Source organism: Somniosus microcephalus, unplaced genomic scaffold (genome assembly GCF_052327205.1).
Source record: "Somniosus microcephalus isolate GS21.2 unplaced genomic scaffold, FLI_Smic_1.0 unresolved_chr1, whole genome shotgun sequence".
Classification (NCBI taxonomy): domain Eukaryota; kingdom Metazoa; phylum Chordata; class Chondrichthyes; order Squaliformes; family Somniosidae; genus Somniosus; species Somniosus microcephalus.
This window is the reverse complement of record NW_028225179.1, coordinates 3,388,960-3,406,557: the sequence shown is the minus strand read 5'-3', so window position 1 is coordinate 3,406,557 and position 17,598 is coordinate 3,388,960. Positions and strand designations below refer to the sequence as shown.

General features: G+C 47.4%; 1 long non-coding RNA gene across 2 annotated transcripts in view; it reads left to right on the top strand.

Annotated features, from left to right (window-relative positions):
* LOC147093195 (uncharacterized) overlaps positions 1 to 10,877 on the top strand; it is a 32,412-nt gene extending 21,535 nt beyond the window's left edge. For both annotated transcript variants that reach the window (XR_015074683.1, XR_015074684.1), the window contains exons 2-3: positions 4,863 to 4,957; positions 10,413 to 10,877. This is a non-coding gene — a long non-coding RNA (uncharacterized LOC147093195). The remainder of the gene's footprint in view (positions 1 to 4,862; positions 4,958 to 10,412) is intronic.
* Positions 10,878 to 17,598: the final 6,721 nt, after the last annotated feature.

The window sequence follows — 17,598 nt, the reverse complement described above, 5'->3', positions numbered from 1 at the left end:
GAGGGAAATCAGCCAGGGTTATTTAAATCATGTTGCGAGAAAGGGAAATAGTTTGTGCCCCAGTTTGTACCTCAGAGTCTGAGAGACGGAGGGAGCGGCAACAGAAAAAGAGGAAACAACATCTCCAAAAACTGATCCCAGCTCATCTCCAAGGCTGGGGATAGATAACCTCGCCGCCTTCTTAGGAAGTTTAACCACTTTATTCACTTTCTGATTGGAGCTCCGTTTGGAATTAGACTTTAGTTTGTCGGATGTTTAACGACAGCATTGAAGGGGGAAAGAGAAACTTGGAGCAACTTCTTCTGTCAAAGCTGCAGTGAGACTTGAAAGAATTTAAAGATTTTTAATGAACATTTCACCAAAAATGAGTGTAAGAAACACTTTCTCCCCCTAAGTTTCGAGCATGATTTTGGAAGAGACTGAAGCAAAAGCCAATTTTCCCCTCATCTAAACAAGTTTCAACCAGGTCTTGAAGTCCAAATGCTCTGAAATGGTTAAAATGTTTTCAAATTGAAATATATCAAGATTTGATTTTGAGTGATTGCCTGAAGTGAGTAGCTTTACACAAACATGCAATCATGGTGTTGAGGAGGGGGAAGGTAGGGGAGGATTTGTAGGAGTTACATATTACTTTTTAATGACTTTTTAAAAATATACCATTAAGACATTTAGGAAGAGAACCAAGAAAGGGGAAAAACACAAACCATTTTATAATGTCTGTCATTCGATAGTCCTAACAAGTCGCAGGAATAACGTAAATATAGATATCCTCTTATACATTTAGTGGAGTGTTAATTGAAGCAAGAGTTATGTAATGATGTATAAAAATTGCCGGAAGCTAATTTAGAAGAAACCACTCTTTGTTTATTGAGAGAGACACAGAAAATACTTTGATTAAAGTGATAACGTACACTTCGATTTGGTTTGAATGTTTGAAATAGGAGATTAAAATTTGTGAGTATAATGAAGTTTGTATCCTGCTTTTAATTGCGAAGTACCTAAAATAATTCAACACTCCTTGTGACAAGAGCAGGGATTAATATTGTGGAGAATGTTTGAGAGAAAAACATTAGAAGCGAAATTGGTAAATTATAAATCTTTATGTCAACATATCAGTAAACATTTGCAAGTCAGTCTGACTGGTTTTGCTGTCCAAGAAGAAAAACAATTGTTTTTTTCTGTTAAGTCATAGCTTTGCCTGCTTTTTGTTTATAATTCAGTGACACAAATTGTGTGTATATTTGTAAATTGTAAAGTAACAGCAATAAATCACATTTCTGTGACATTCTTTATGCCTTAAACGATTCAATTTGTGGCTCGGAATCTAGAAGCTTCTTTACCTGAAAGGTTTGAATGGTTAAAGTTGTTCTCAGCTATCAAAAGCTTTTTGCGACATTCCTGCATTGTGGAACAGTATGATGTCTTTGCAGAGACAGGAATCGCATGGTTGAATGGAGGTTTTTCTGATCTGTTGCATCCTGTGTAGATCAGAAACAGGTAAAGGTGTTCATAGTAAACAGCCCAAGACAATGAAATGCTGAAAAATTGTCTGGCCAATGTCAGAGATTTCAAGCACAGGACATGTGGAATATACAAAACCCCATAGCCCTGCATCAATCCCAAACTAATCGCAATGCCCCGCTTACTCCCCTAGCCCTGTATCAATCTCAAACTAATGCCACTGCCCCGCTCTCTCCCGATAGCCCTGTATCAATCTCAAACTTTTCCCAATGCCTCGCTCTCTCCCGATAGGCCTGTATCAATCCCAAACTAATCCCACTGCCCCGATCTCTCCCGATAGCCCTGTATCAATCCCAAACTAATCCCACTGCCCTGCTTTCTCCCCATAGCCCTGTATCAATCCCAAACAAATCCCACTGCCCCGCTCTCTCCCCATAGCCCTGTATCAAACCCCAATGTAAGCCCACTGCCCTGCTTTCTCCCCATAGCCCTGTGTTATATCCAAACAAATCCCACTGCCCCGCTCTCCACATAGCCCTGTATCATTCTCCAAACTAATCCCACTGCCCCGCTCTCTATCCATAGCCCTGTATCAATCCCCAAACTAATCCCACTGCGCCGCTCTCTCCCCATAGTCCTGTATCAATCCCAAACTAATCACACTGCCGCGCTCTCTCCCCTTAGCCCTGTATCAATCCCAAACTAATGCCACTGCCCCGCTCTCTCCAGATAGCCCTGTATCAATCCCAAACTTTTCCCAATGCCTCGCTCTCTCCCAATAGCCCTGTATCAATCCCAAACTAATACCACTGCCCCGCTCTCTCTCGACAGCCCTGTATCAATCCCAAACTAATCACACTGACCTGCTCTCTCCCCATAGCCCTGTATCAATCCCAAACTTTTCCCAATGCCTCGCTCTCTCCCGATAACCCTGTATCAATCCCGAATTAATCACACTGCCCCGATCTCTCCCAATAGCCCTGTATCAATCCCAAACTAATCCCACTGCCCCGCTCTACCCCATAGCCCTGTAACAATCCCAAAATAATCCAACTGCCCCGCTCTCTCCCCATAGACCTGTATCAATCCCAAACTAATCACACTGCCCCACTCTCACCCCATAGCCCTGTATCAATCCCAAAACTAATCCGCCTGCCCGCTCTCTCCCCATAGCCCTGTATCAATCCCCAAACTAATCACACTGCCCCGCTCTCTCCCCATAGCCCTGTATCAATCCCCAAAATAATCCCACTGCCCCGCTCACTCCACATAGCCCTGTATCAATCCGAAACTAATCCCACTGCCCCGCTCACTCCCGAGTGCCCTGTATAAATCCTAAACTAATCCCACTGTCCCGCTCTCTCCCGATAGCCCTGTATCAATCGCAAACTAATCCCAATGACCCGCTCTGTCCCCATAGCCCTGTATCAATGCCAAACTAATCACGCTGCCCCAGTTTCTCCCAATAGCCCTGTATCAATCCCAAACTATTCCCAATGCCTCGCTCTCTCCCGATTGCCCTGTATCAATCCCAAACTAATCACACTGCCCCACTGTCTCCCCATAGCCCTGTATCAATCCCAAACTAATCACACTGCCCCGCTCTCACCCCATAGCCCTGTATCAATCCCCAAACTAATCCCACTGCCCCACTCTCTCCCCAGAGCTCTGTATCAATCCCAAACTAATCACACTGCCCCACTGTCTCCCCATAGCCCTGTATCAATCCCAAACTAATGACACTGCCCCGCTCTCACCCCATAGCCCTGTATCAATCCCCAAACTAATCCCACTGCCCCACTTTCTCCACATAGCTCTGTATCAATCCCAAACTAATCCCACTGCCCTGCTCTCTCCCCATAGTCCTGTATCAATCCCAAACAAATAACTGCCCCGCTCTCTCCCCATAGCCCTGTATCAATCCCAAACTAATCACACTGCCCCACTGTCTCCCCATAGCCCTGTATCAATCCCAAACTAATGACACTGCCCCGCTCTCACCCCATAGCCCTGTATCAATCCCCAAACTAATCCCACTGCCCCACTCTCCCCAGAGCTCTGTATCAATCCCAAACTAATCACACTGCCCCACTGTCTCCCCATAGCCCTGTATCAATCCCAAACTAATGACACTGCCCCGCTCTCACCCCATAGCCCTGTATCAATCCCCAAACTAATCCCACTGCCCCACTTTCTCCACATAGCTCTGTATCAATCCCAAACTAATTCCACTGCCCTGCTCTCTCCCCATAGTCCTGTATCAATCCCAAACAAATAACACTGCCCCGCTCTCTCCCCATAGCCCTGTATCAATCCCAAACTAATCCCACTGCCCCGCTCTCTCCCCATAGCCCTGTATCAATCCCTAACTAATCACACTGCCCCAATCCCTCCCGATAGTCCTGTATCAATCCCAAACTATTCCCAATGCCCCGCTCTCTCCCGAAAGCCCTGTATCAATCTCAAACTAATCCCACTGCCCCGATCTCTCCTCATAGCCCTGTATCAATCCGAAACTAATCCCAATGCCCCGCTCTCTCCCCACAGCCCTGTTTCAATCCCCAAACTAATGTGGAAGTACAGTTTCTCATTTCGACATAAAATGGCTTCCTGAGCATAGAACGAAATCCATTTAAAATTTAAAATGGCCAACAGCATGATTCACTAATCATGTTTCAAGGGAACGAGATAATTTAGGAATGCTATATACATACTCCTTGTTTGTGATAAGCTTAACAAGGAGCCTCCTTTACGAAACAAACAGCCAAGGACATGATAAGGTAAACATCAGCCCACAGGCCCAGTTGGTACAGTGAGAGAACAGAGGGAACAGAGAGATCCCATAATAAAGGATTAGTTAATCTTATCCCAAGGTATTTCCGTTCATTATTCTAACGCAGCCCGGAATACGTTGTTTCAATAATTCGCAAGGTCTGTGCCTTTGTAATCAGTTATGATTCAATACTATGTCATGTGGCATAGAAAGCCTGTTTTGCTTCTGTACTGTATAAATATACTACAACTCCTGTATTACGTGGAAGAGGTCTGATGTAGCCCTTGTCTACACAAATCTTCCCTTGCAAGCAAATAAAGCCTGTTGTTAACGATACTTTGTGTTTAAGAGTCTTACTCGGGAGTCGAGACTTCGACAGTATAACTTGGAGGTTCCACCGAGATCGCTTGCTGCCTTTCGGTAAATCACGGACAAGGGCATCGTGAATCTCTAATGACAGATCTTGAATGGCCACAGTGATTTTTTCACATAAAAGAATTTCTCATTCGATATTATGTTGGTGTGGTCTGTTTCTTCCGACGGGAGTACTGCGATCTAGTTAAGACTCATGTTTTAGAGTTGAGTTGAATTCTGTAACATTTGCTTCTTTTATTGTTGACCACTGAAGGGAGGAGAATACTGACAACTCAAGTCTTTAAAGAAAAAGTATCGGGCAAAGAAGGCAAAAGGAAAGTCGACAGGGCTGAGTCGCAGACAGATAAGGTACCAAATTAAAACTGCAGTATCAAGGGTGGGTCCCTTGATCAAGGGTGGGTCCCTTGAGCTGGGGCTGAGTCCCGCGGCAGAAAGTATCGTTTGAGAATTGTCACTGTAATTTTTTAAGATCTGTATTATCAGGCTCAGGATTTTTCTCCATTGAGATACCTTCTACGAGGGTTCAAGCCCCTCGCAATAAAGCATAAGGATTCTATATTGTTTTCCATTTTTGTTGACTATTGACAACATTAAGACAGAAAACTCTCACATAAAGTATAAGTTAAACGTTAAGGACTCAGCTTGTAGTGGCGTACAGCGCAAACTGAGAATTGGCTATTTGTTTAGTTTAAAGTATAAGATAAATGTCTGAATATTTGGTCTGTTTGCCTGTTTGGGCAGCTGCATTGCTTATCTTTTCTTTGACGGTTGTTATTACTTGTTATTTTTCATCACTTGTGGTCCTTTGGACAGTCAGTAATAATCGTGAGGGGGTAAGGGGTGAAACTTGCGATCTAGAAGAAGAGAGCCTAGTTTAAAAAAAAAACACACCAAACAAACTAAGATGGGAGCTGCACAGAGCAAGATCCCAGAAAAGGGAACTCCCGCTTCTTATGTCTTTACCTACTATGGTCAGATATCCACAAATGATTTACCTAAGTGGGCTAGATGGACAAAGAAAGATAGACACCCTTTCCCCGTGGATGGTACATTCAATCTAGATAGAATCACGTGTCTAGAAAACTGCCTAGCAGGCAGAGACCCACGTAGAAGGGGTGCAAAATCAATAAATTGGTCTGCCTTCTCAGACTGGAAAAGGGAAGCAGAAAAACGTAAAGAGCGCAGCATATTAACTAGCAAAATTGAGAACAAAAATAAGAAAAGAGATCTAATGAATAAATTGACTAAACAAGAAGAGATTACACTAATGCCTTTAAGACAAATCCCGAAGCCCACCGCCCCTCCTTGTGAATATCCTCCCCTTCCCACGACTCATTCCAGTAATGACGAGGATGAGGGATGGTTCAGAAGACCAGCCCCACCTCCTGACTACGAAGCACAACAACCAGCCGCACCAGCTGCTGAACCACCTGACCCCGGTGCTGCAAGGCAGGAGAACAGACCCAACACTAGGTCTGTGACTGCCAGTCAATCAAACCAAGGAGGAGCTGAACGAATTGGTGCTTTTCCACGCAGACGTTTCCCCAATGTCCACAATGTTGACGGAGCTCCAGTCGCTGTCCACCGCTCATGGACAGCTGGTGTGCTTAGGACAATAATTCATGAATTACCCGATCCCACAGAGAACTTAGAAAAGGCAATTAATGAACTCAAAAGTATCATTATCTGCCACCAGCCCACCATTGTGGATGTTGACCAGCTATTTAGAGCTTGGTTAAAAGATACCAAATACCGCCTTTTGACGGAAGGCGTAGGCCAGGATAGGTTTCAGCTTTTCGAAAACCATAGAACAAATCAAGGCTGGAATCCAGAAACCTTACCTGATGATGCATTCTGGACTGAATTGTACAGAATAATGCATGTCAAATTCCATAAAAAGGATGAATTGGACAAAGATAATTGAGACAACTCACAAAAGGGATGAAGACGTTGAGGATTATATGGAAATAATGGAAGCGGTTATGGGACAGCATTCGGGTATGACAAAAGAAAATGATCAAATCCCTTTAATTAATGCCCTTGTAAACGGCCTCAGAACAGAACTTAAGGAACCGTTGACTTTAGTTTGCCTTGACTGGAGACATAAACCCATTCCTGAATTGACACAAATCTTGAAAGGAATACAGGAAAGGAATAAAGATCAAAAGAATAAAGTTTCTTTGTTAATGGAGCAAGCAGCTTCTCCAGCCCCGACCACCCAGACTAATATTTACTACCAGGGTCAGAACAGGGGACGAGGTAGAGGATATAACAGAGGTAGATTCAGAGGCAGGGGTAGAGGTGGTGGTGGCAGGGGCCAGTGGAACGGAGGAGGAAATACAAGCACATGTTTTAATTGTGGTCTGATTGACCACTGGAAAGCCAATTGCCCTTACCCAACACCGCACAATCAAGGTTGGGAAGGTACACCCAACAATATGAGTACCCAAGCCCAGCTTCACAATCGTCCGCAGGCAAATTTCACTACAGGGAATCCTTGGGAAACTCAAAATACGGGAGTGCAAAATTATTCAGCATGACGCAGAGACGCAGCCCCAGACGTTAACCACCTCCTGCAGTTACCCTTAGTGTCAGTAAATGCTAGAGAGGAGCCATATCTGTCTATACAAATGCAGGGCAAGAGCGTTCTCTTTCTCGTCGACACAGGAGCTACTCGTTCCATATTGACAAAGCAATATGCCAGAGGAACCCCGTGTACTGAACAGAATGTCTCATGTATAGGGCTCTCCGGATCTTCACAAACTATGACGTGGTCGCAACCACTAGAGATACAAGCAGATAATTCCCATGGCCAACATGTCTTTCTCCTATCAGAGGAAGCCCCTATGAATCTCTTGGGAAGAGATTTGTTGTGCAAAATGCAAGCAACAATAATTTGCTCAGAGAAGGGATTACAGGTGTATATACCTACTGACAGATGCACCATGTATCCCTTACGCGAATGCTCCCCTCAAGTTATCCCACGGGAGACGGAGCAACTGCTCGATCAGATCCCGCCACAGGTATGGTCCAGTCACACAAATGAAGTTGGCAAAATGCTAACTGCTCAGCCATACAAGATCACATTAAAGCCAGCCGTTCGATTGCCCCGTAGACCGCAGTACCCGATCTCAGCAGCAGCTGAACAAGGAATTCAGCCTGTCATTAACTCTTTGTTGGAGCAAGGAATAATTGTCCCAACCCAGAGTCAATGCAACACTCCAATTTTTCCGGTAGAAAAGAAAGAAAGTGGAAGGTGGAGACTTGTGCAGGATCTTAGAGCAGTGAACGAATCAGTATTACCCGTTTATCCAGTTGTGCCAAATCCTGCCACTATCCTGACCAGTATTCCCTATCCACCAAGATTCGCAATTCCTGTTCGCATTTACATTCAAAGGAACACAGTACACTTGGACGAGACTCCCGCAGGGCTACACAGAAAGCCCCACAATTTTTTCACAAAGCCTGAAACGCGATTTAGAAGACATACACTTTACCGGAGGGTCCACGCTTATCCAATACATCGATGATTTGCTGATAGCTTCACCTGACGCACAGTCATGCCAGACTGACTCGCTTATCATGCTACGCACCCTAGCGGCAAAAGGACATAGGATATCACGTTCTAAGCTGCAGTTTGTGTCAGAGACAGTACAATATTTGGGACATGAACTTTGATGCAAGAAAGAATTAAAGCCATTTGTGAGGCACCCTTGCCTACTACTAAACAGCAATTGAAACATTTTCTCGGCATGTCAGGATACTGTAGGCAATGGATCATGGGATATTCAGATCTGGTACGCCCACTGCTAGATATCTCCGCACCCACAGGGGAAGATCCTCTCGTCTGGAGTAAAAAGGCAGAAGACGCCTTTGAAAATGTTAAACAAGCCCTTACATCAGCTCCAGCATTAGGGCTACCAGACTATCAGAAACAGTTTAACCTTTTCGTCCATCATAAATCGGGTTTTGCTCAATCTGTCCTGACTCAATCCCACGGGGATAAACAGCGACCCTTAGCGTATTTCAGTACTCAATTAGATCCCGTTGCACGTGGGTTGCCTGGATGCCTGCCAATTCTAGCTGCTGCCTATTACGCTGTACAACAGGCTCAAGGCATCACGCTTAATCACCGAACTGTTTTGTTTGTACCACATTCAGTGGAAGTACTGTTATCAAAATACGCCACTCAGCATCTAACATCAGCCCGTAGCAGCAAATGTGAGGTTGAACTGTTATCCAACTCCAATCTCATAATTCAAAGATGTTCAGTTTTGAATCCAGCCACGCTGCTACCCACAGAAGAGGACGGTATCCCACACTGCTGTGACACGGTTACCCAGTTGGCTACTAAGCCCCGAACAGATTTATCTGGAACTCCTGTTCCTAATAGTGACTTGGTATTCTACGTAGATGGATCGGCCGTTAGGGATGATAAAGGATCACCTAGGGCTGGGTATGCCGTTTCTGATGATCATTCAGTCATGGAGGCGCTCTCACTACCTCAATCATTTTCAGCGCAACAAGCAGAACTCTTCGCTCTTACCAGAGCTTGTATATTGGCTACTGATCAAACTGTTAACATTTATACCGACTCCAGGTATGCTTTTGGAGTTGCTCACGATTATGGACAGATCTGGAAATTAAGGGGATTTCTAACTTCCTCAGGATCAACTATTAAGAATGCCGAGCAAATCAATAATCTTTTAAAGGCTCTAGTGTGCCCCACTAAGATTTCAGTTATTAAATGTCAGGCTCATACAGACAGTCAGGATCAGATATCCTTGGGTAACGAGCGATCAGATAGAGCTGCTAAATCAGCCGCTCTGTCAGATACAGGGCCACTGGTCTCAGCCTTTGTTTTGCGTCAACAGAAATCAGATAATGACCCACCTTCTATAAATGATGTTTTAGCCTTTCAGCCACAGGCTAACCCGGACGAAGTGTTAGCTTGGGCAAGGGATTTTTGCTTTAAAACGCCTGAAGGAGTATGGGTTCACCATGACGGCCGCATGGTGGCTCCAAAATCTTTACTTCCATGGATTGCCCGATGCGTTCATGTGTTCACGCATGCGGACAAAGGGGGGATGGCAGACTATATTAATCAAACATGGTATGCACCAGGTATTTCGGCAATTGCAAAACAAATCAGTGAAAGGTGCACCATTTGCCAGGAAATGAATCCAGGCAAGACAGAGAAGGTACAAGCTGCCTCCCACCCAAATCCACCAGGCCCTTTCGTACATTTACAAATGGATTTTATTGAATTACCTCCATGTTTAGGATTTAAGTATGTGTTAGTAATTATAGGTATGTTTTCAAGATGGGTTGAAGCTTTCCCATGTAAAAAGAATGATGCTGTAACAGTAGCAAAGTGCTTGTTAAAAGAAGTCATACCCAGGTTTGGAATACCTATGCAGCTTTCAAGCGACAGAGGATCGCATTTCACTGGAGCAATTATAAAAGAACTATGTAAAGCTTTGCAGATTAACCAGCATTTTCACTGCAGTTATCATCCACAATCCGCAGGACTGGTGGAAAGACATAATGGAGTGCTGAAGAATAAACTTTCTAAACTTTGCAATGAAACTGGACTTAAATGGGTCGAACTATTACCCTTAGCATTGATGATAATGCGAGCAGCAACTAACAGGACAAATGGACTGTCTCCATATGAGATTGTTATGGGACGACCCCTAAGGCTGCCATTCTCAGCACCATTTACGGTGAAACAAATGGACATTCATAAAATGGACGAGACTATGCTAAACTATTGCATTGCATTAACTAAATGTATTTCCAGCTTTCACCAACAGGTAAAAGAAGCTCAAACGAGTCCAGCAGAGGGAAAGTGCCACGACTTGAAACCAGGAGATGACGTCTACGTGAAGGTTTTTAAAAGGAAGAACGGTCTACAACCACGCTTCGAAGGACCATATCAAGTGCTCCTGACTACAAACACAGCCGTAAAAGTCAAGGAAAGATCTTCCTGGATTCACGCATCCCACTGCAAGAAGGCACCGAATAGAGACAATTGAATTTTGAAAGACTCTAACAATGAAGATGTTACTTATATTTTGTATACTAATCAGACTACTGAGTCTAATATGCCAAGGAGATGGGGAAAGATCCCGAAAGAAACGAGAATTACACGTGAATACCTACCTGTATTGATGGTTGACCTTGTCTAAGATCGTCTTTCGTTTTTGTTTATTCTTAGTGTTTGGGCGTGTATTCTTGTAGGGGTTGAATTGTGTTTGATTTGATTTCAGGTTTATGTCTCTGTGAAGTTCTGCAGCTTATGTTAGCCTGCAGTGTTCTAATTTCCCTGCAGGCTAATATAAGCTGCAGAACTTCACAAAGACATAAACCTGAAATCAAATCAAACACAATTCAACCCCTACAAGAATACACGCCCAAACACTAAGAATAAACAAAAACGAAAGACGATCTTAGATAAGGCCAACCATCAGTACAGGTATATCTCGAGGGTGGTTCAAAACAGAAGTCGGTATCCTTGGCTAAAATCTAAATTTGGTATGAGGACCGAAAAAAAAAAAGGGTTAATTTCAGTTATGTTGTCCTTGTAAGGACAAAAGGGAAGAATGTGGAAGTACAGTTTCTCACTTAGACACAAAATGGCTTCCTGGGCATAGACTAAAAACTGAAATGGCCGACAGCATGATTCACTAACCAGTCTCTAGGGGATGAGACAAGTTAGGAATGCTACATTCGTACTCCTTATCTATTATAAGCTTACAAAGAGCCTCATTCACCAAACAATTAGCCAAGGACATGATAAGGTAAACATCGGCCTACAGGTCCAGCTGGTATAGTGAGAGAACAGAAGGAACAGAGGGATCCCATAATAAAGGATTAGTTAATCTTATCCCGAGGTATTTCTGTTTGCTATTCTAACGCAGCCCGGAATACGCTGTTTCAATAATTCGCAAGGTCTGTGCCTTTGTAATCAGGTATGATTCCATACTATGTCATGTAGCATAGAAAGCTTGGTTTGTTTCTATACTGTATAAATATGAACAACTTCTTTATTTCTTTGAAGAGGTCTGATGTAGCCCTTGACTACACAACTCTTCCCTTGCAAGCAAATAAAGCCTGTCTTTAATGATACTTTGTGTTTAAAGAGTCTTACTTGGCAGTCGAGACTTCGACACCCCCAGTCTCTCTCTCTCTCTCTCTCTTCCCCCCAGTCTCTCTCTCTCACTCCCCCATCTCTCTCTCTTCCCCCCAGTCTCTCTCTCTCTCTCTTCCCCCCAGTCTCTCTCTCTGTCTTCCCCCCAGTCTCTCCCTCCCCAGTCTCTCTCTCTCTCTCCCCCCGAGTCGCTCTCTCTCTCTCCCCCCGTCTCTCTCTCTCTCCCCCGTCTCTCTCTCTCCCCCATCTCTCTCTCTCTCTCTCTCCCCCCCCAGTGTCTCTCTCTCTTTGAGGAAGTAACTGGTAAAATAGATGGGGGAGAGCCAGTGGATGTGGTGTACCTTGACTTCCAGAAAGCCTTCGATAAGGTTCCACACAAAAGATTATCATGCAAAATTAAGGCTCATGGGATTGGGGGCAAAGTATTAACGTGGATAGAGAACTGGCTGGCGGATAGAAAACAGAGAGTTGGAATGATGCGCTATCAATTACTCATAAAAGACTGAGAGTTAGAAGAGTAACTAAAGGCTTTTATTAACAACAGAATGGAGGTCTGCCTCGAGTGGTCGACCGGTCCAGGATACCAAGGGCTGGGGAGCAGTCACCTTTATACTAGGACCTGTGGGAGGAGTCGGCCGAGGCATGTCCAGGCATGTACACAGTGGAATACAAACAGGACAAACAGGAATACAAACAGTGGTTTACCACATTCACCCCTTGTTTAAAATTGAGTCCGGCGGGGTGAAGTGTATTAAAAGTTAGTGTATTGGAGTCTCTCCGGAGGTCTTGTCTGCCGCTGTGATCGGCGTGGCGACGGCAGGGGTAGTGAAGCTTCCGGCGTCGAGTCCAGCGTAGGCTGTGGCACAGGCGTGTCGTCCTCGTAGATGTCGAGCGGGTCGCGGGGCCCAGGCCTGCCGTCTGCTGGGGCTGGATATCGGATCGTGGGGGGGGGTGGTAGTGGGTAGTGGGTTACTGCGGCCCCCGAGGGTGCAAGGTCTCTTATGGAGACTGTGTCCTCCCGCCCGTCCGGGTATGCGATGTAAGCATACTGGGGGTTGGCGTGGAGGAGGTCGACCCTCTCGACCAGGGGGTCCGTTTTATGGGTCCTCACGTGTCTTCTCAGTAGGACCGGCCCTGGGGACGTCAGCCATGGCGGTAGCGATGTCCCCGATGTGGACTTCCTTGGGAAAACAAACATTTTCTCATGAGGGGTGGCGTTAGTGGCAGTGCAGAGCAGTGACCGAATAGAGTGGAGCGCATCGGGGAGTACATCCTGCCAGCGGGAGGTTGGAAGGCCCCTAGACTTTAAGGCTAGCAGGACGGCCTTCCAAACCGTCGCATTTTCTCTTTCCACCTGTCCGTTCCCCCGGGGGTTGTAACTGGTGGTCCTGCTTGTGGCAATACCCCTAGTTAGCAGGTACTGACGGAGTTCGTCGCTCATAAACGATGAGCCCCGGTCGCTATGGATATAGCTGGGGAAGCCGAACAGGGTGAAGAGGTTGTTCAGACATTTAATGACCGTGGCACTGGTCATGTCCGGGCAGGGGAAGGCGAACGGGAAACGGGAGTACTCATCAATAATATTGAGGAAGTACACATTGCGGTCGGAGGAGGGGAGAGGCCCTTTAAAATCAACGCTCAGGCGCTCGAAGGGGCGAGTGGCTTTTATCAGGTGGGCCCTGTCTGGTCTATAAAAGTGCGGTTTGCACTCAGCGCAGACTTGGCAGTTCCTGGTCATGATCCTGACCTCCTCAATAGAGTAAGGCAGGTTGCGGGCCTTGATGAGGTGGAAGAACCTGGTGACCCCCGGGTGGCAGAGGTGGGGTTCATTTAGCTTCCCGGGCCGGTACAAGATCTCGTAGTTGTAGGTGGAAAGTTCGATTCTCCACCTCAAGATCTTGTCATTTTTGATTTTGCCCCTCTGCTTGTTGTGAAACATAAAAGCAACTGAACGCTGGTCAGTGAGCAGGGTAAATCGTTTTCCGGCCAGGTAGTGCCTCCAATGACGCACAGCCTCCACAATCACCTGGGCCTCCTTCTCAACAGCGGAGTGTCTGGTCTCCGGGCCTTGGAGGGTTCGCGAAAAGAAGGCCACGGGTCTCCCCGCCTGATTGAGGGTAGCGGCCAGGGCAAAGTCGGACGCGTCGCTTTCCACCTGGAAGGGGATGGATTCGTCCACTGCGTGCATGGTGGCTTTGGCAATGTCCTCCTTGATACGGTGGAAGGCTAAGCGGGCCTCTGCCGTCAAGGGAAAAGAGGTGGACTTGATCAGCGGACGGGCCTTGTCCGCATAGTAGGGGACCCACTGGGCGTAATAGGAGAAAAACCCTAGGCACCTCTTCAGGGCCTTGAGGCAGTGGGGCAGTGGAAGTTCCATAAGGGGACGCATCCGGTCGGGGTCGGGGCCGATGACTCCGTGTTCCACAACACAGCCAAGGATGGCGAGGCGGTTTGTGCGGAATATGCACTTCTCCTTGTTATATGTCAGGTTTAGGAGTTGGGCGGTGCGGAGGAATTTTTCGAGGTTTGCGTCATGGTCCTGCAAGTCATGGCCGCAGATGGTCACATTGTCCAGATATGGGAAAGTGGCCTGCAACGCATTTTGATCTACCATCCGGTCCATCTCCCTTTGGAAGACGGAGACCCCGTTGGTGACGCCAAAGGGAACCCTAAGGAAGTGATAGAGGCGGCCGTTTGCCTCAAAGGCAGTGTACTGGCGGTCCTCAGGGCGGATGGGGAGCTGGTGGTACGCTGATTTCAGGTCAATGGTCGAGAAGACGCGGTACTGCGCGATCTGGTTGACCATATCAGCTATACGGGGGAGTGGGTAGGCGTCCAGCAGGGTGTAGCGATTTATTGTCTGGCTGTAGTCGATGACCAGGCGCTGCTTCTCGCCGGTCTTAACGACCACAACCTGGGCTCGCCAGGGGCTGGTGCTGCCCTCAATAATCCCTTCTTTCAGGAGCCGCTCCACTTCGGTTTTAATGAAAACCCTGTCCCCGGCACTGTATCGCCTGCTCTTTGTGGCGATGGGCTTACAGTCGGGGGTGAGGTTAGCAAACAGTGGTGGGGGGGTGACTCTGAGTGTGGAGAGGTTGCACCTGGTGCGCGGCGGGCAATTTGGAAGCTGCTGGCTGCGGACTGTGAGTGGGGGTAGGGGTCCACCGTACGCCATCGTAACACTTTTAAGGTGGCACTGAAAATCTAACCCCAGCAGGACGGCAGCGCAGAGGTCAGGCAGGACCAGAAGTTTAAAATGATCGTACACGGTCCCGTCTACTACGAGTGTCACCACGCAGTAGCCGCCGATGTCCGCCGACTGGGACTCGGAGGCCATAGAAATCCGCTGTTGCGCAGCCAGGACTGGGAGAGAGCAACGCCGCACCGTGTCGGGGTGGATGAAGCTCTCCGTGCTCCCAGAGTCAAAAAGGCAGATTGTATCGTGACCATTTACCTTAATGTCCATTGTGGAACTGGCCAGCTGGTGCGGTCTCGCTTGGTCCAGTGTAACGGATGCCAGCGTAGGGGTCGGTGTGTCGCTGCGGGTATCAGATGAGGCGGTGTTGGGGGCCTGCTGCGTTCCGGCTGTCGTCCAAGATGGCGGCGTCCATGATCCCCATGTGGCTGGAGGCGTCCAAAATGGCTGCTGTACCGGTGGTTCGCACATGGCCGGGGAGGCCCAAGATGGCGGCCCGCATGGCCCACACGCGGCACTGCTGGGGTTCGGGGTGGCTTTGGCCCTGCAGACGCTAGCATAGTGTCCCTTCTTCCCGCAGCCCGAGCAGATCGCGTTTTTCGCCGGGCAGCGCGCTCTGGGGTGTTTTGCCTGGCCACAGAAGTAGCATTTCTGGACTTGGGGCACTGCTGTCTGGCCTTGGGACACTGCTGCGGTAGTTGGGCCGTTGTTGGGGTGTGGCTGGGGTGGCACGGCGCTATGAGGCGGTCCTACCGTGTCCCAGGCTGTCATTCCCCGCGGCGTCCACGGTGCAGAGGAGTAGGCATCCATGCCCTGGTAGGCTGCATCCAACGATAGTGCGAGTTCAGAGGCCTTGTTGAGGTCGAGGTTACTCTGCTCCAACAGTCGCTGTCGGGTGTAATTGGATCTGTGGCCCGATACAAAAGCGTCCCGGATAAGTTCCTCTGTGTACACGGCGGCCTTTACATCCTTACAACCACAGGCCCGGCCAAGCACAGACAGTGCCTGAAGGTATTCCATGGTCGATTCCCCAGGTTGTTGTTTACGACTCCCCAGAAGGTGCCTGGCGTACACTTCGTTCACTGGGCGCGTGTACTGGTCCTTGAGGAGCTTGATAGCGTCCGCGTACGAGGTCGCGTCTTGGATGACCGAGTACACTCGGTGGTTCACTTTGGAGGTCAGGACATCCAGCTTGTCCTCGTCCGATTTGATTGCTTCGGAGGCGGTCAGGAATTTTTCGAAACACTTAAGCCAGTGAGTAAACTTGGTGGATGAGTCCGCCTCCCGATGATCTAAGTCCAGGCATGCTGGTGTGAGGATCTTCTCCATTATAAAAATGTTGTTAATAAAATTGATGCGCTATCAATTACTCATAAAAGACTGAGAGTTAGAAGAGTAACTAAAGGCTTTTATTAACAACAGAATGGAGGTCTGCCTCGAGTGGTCGACCGGTCCAGGATACCAAGGGCTGGGGAGCAGTCACCTTTATACTAGGACCTGTGGGAGGAGTCAGCCGAGGCATGTCCAGGCATGTACACAGTGGAATACAAACAGGACAAACAGGAATACAAACAGTGGTTTACCACATGGAATAAACGGCTCGTTTTCGGAGTGGCAGGCAGTGACCAGCGGGGTGCCGCAAGGATCTGTCCTGGGACCCCAGCTGTTCACAATATATATAAATGATCTGGATCAGGGAATTGGATGCAATATTTCCAAATTCGCTGACGACACTAAACTGGGAGGAGGGGTGGGCTCTGATGAGGATGTCAGGAGGCTACAGTGCGATTTGGACAGGTTGGGGGAATGGGCGGATACGTGGCAGATGCACTATAATGTGGATAAATGCGAGGTTATCCACTTTGGGGGTAAAAACAGGAGGGTAGATTATTATCTAAATGGCAATAGATTGGGAGATGGGGAAGTGCAGAGGGACCTGGGTGTTCTTGTGCACCAGTCACTGAAGGAGAGCATGCAGGTGCAACAGGCGATTAAGAAGGCAAATGGTATGTTGGCCTTCATATCAAGGGGGTTCGAGTATAGGAATAGGGATACCTTACTACAGCTGTACAAGGTGCTGGTGAGACCGCATCTGGAGTATTGTGTACAGTTTTGGTCGCCCCATCTGCGGAAGGATGTTCTTGCCATGGAAAGAGTGCAACGGCGATTCACCAGGCTGATACCTGGAATGGCGGGAATGACCTACGAAGAGAGATTAAATAGTTTGGGCTTGTACTCACTGGAGTTTAGAAGATTGAGAGGGGATCTCATCGAAACATATAAAATTATGGCAGGCCTGGACAGGCTGAATTCAGAGAGAATGTTTCCAATGGCCGGGGAGCACAGAACCAGGGGCCACAGTCTAAAAATAGCGGGCAAATCATTTAAAACAGAGATGAGGAAGAATTTCTTCACTCAAAGAGTGGTGAGCCTGTGGAACTCCCTGCCACAGAGGGCTGTGAAGGCTAATTCAATAAATATTTTCAAGAGAGAATTGGATATATTTCTGAAGGCTAAGGGGATTAAGGGTTACGGAGAAAAGGCGGGGACGGGGTACTGAACTGGTAAGATCAGCTATGATCTCATTGAATGGCGGAGCAGGCTCGAAGGGCCGAATGGCCTACTCCTGTTCCTATCTCT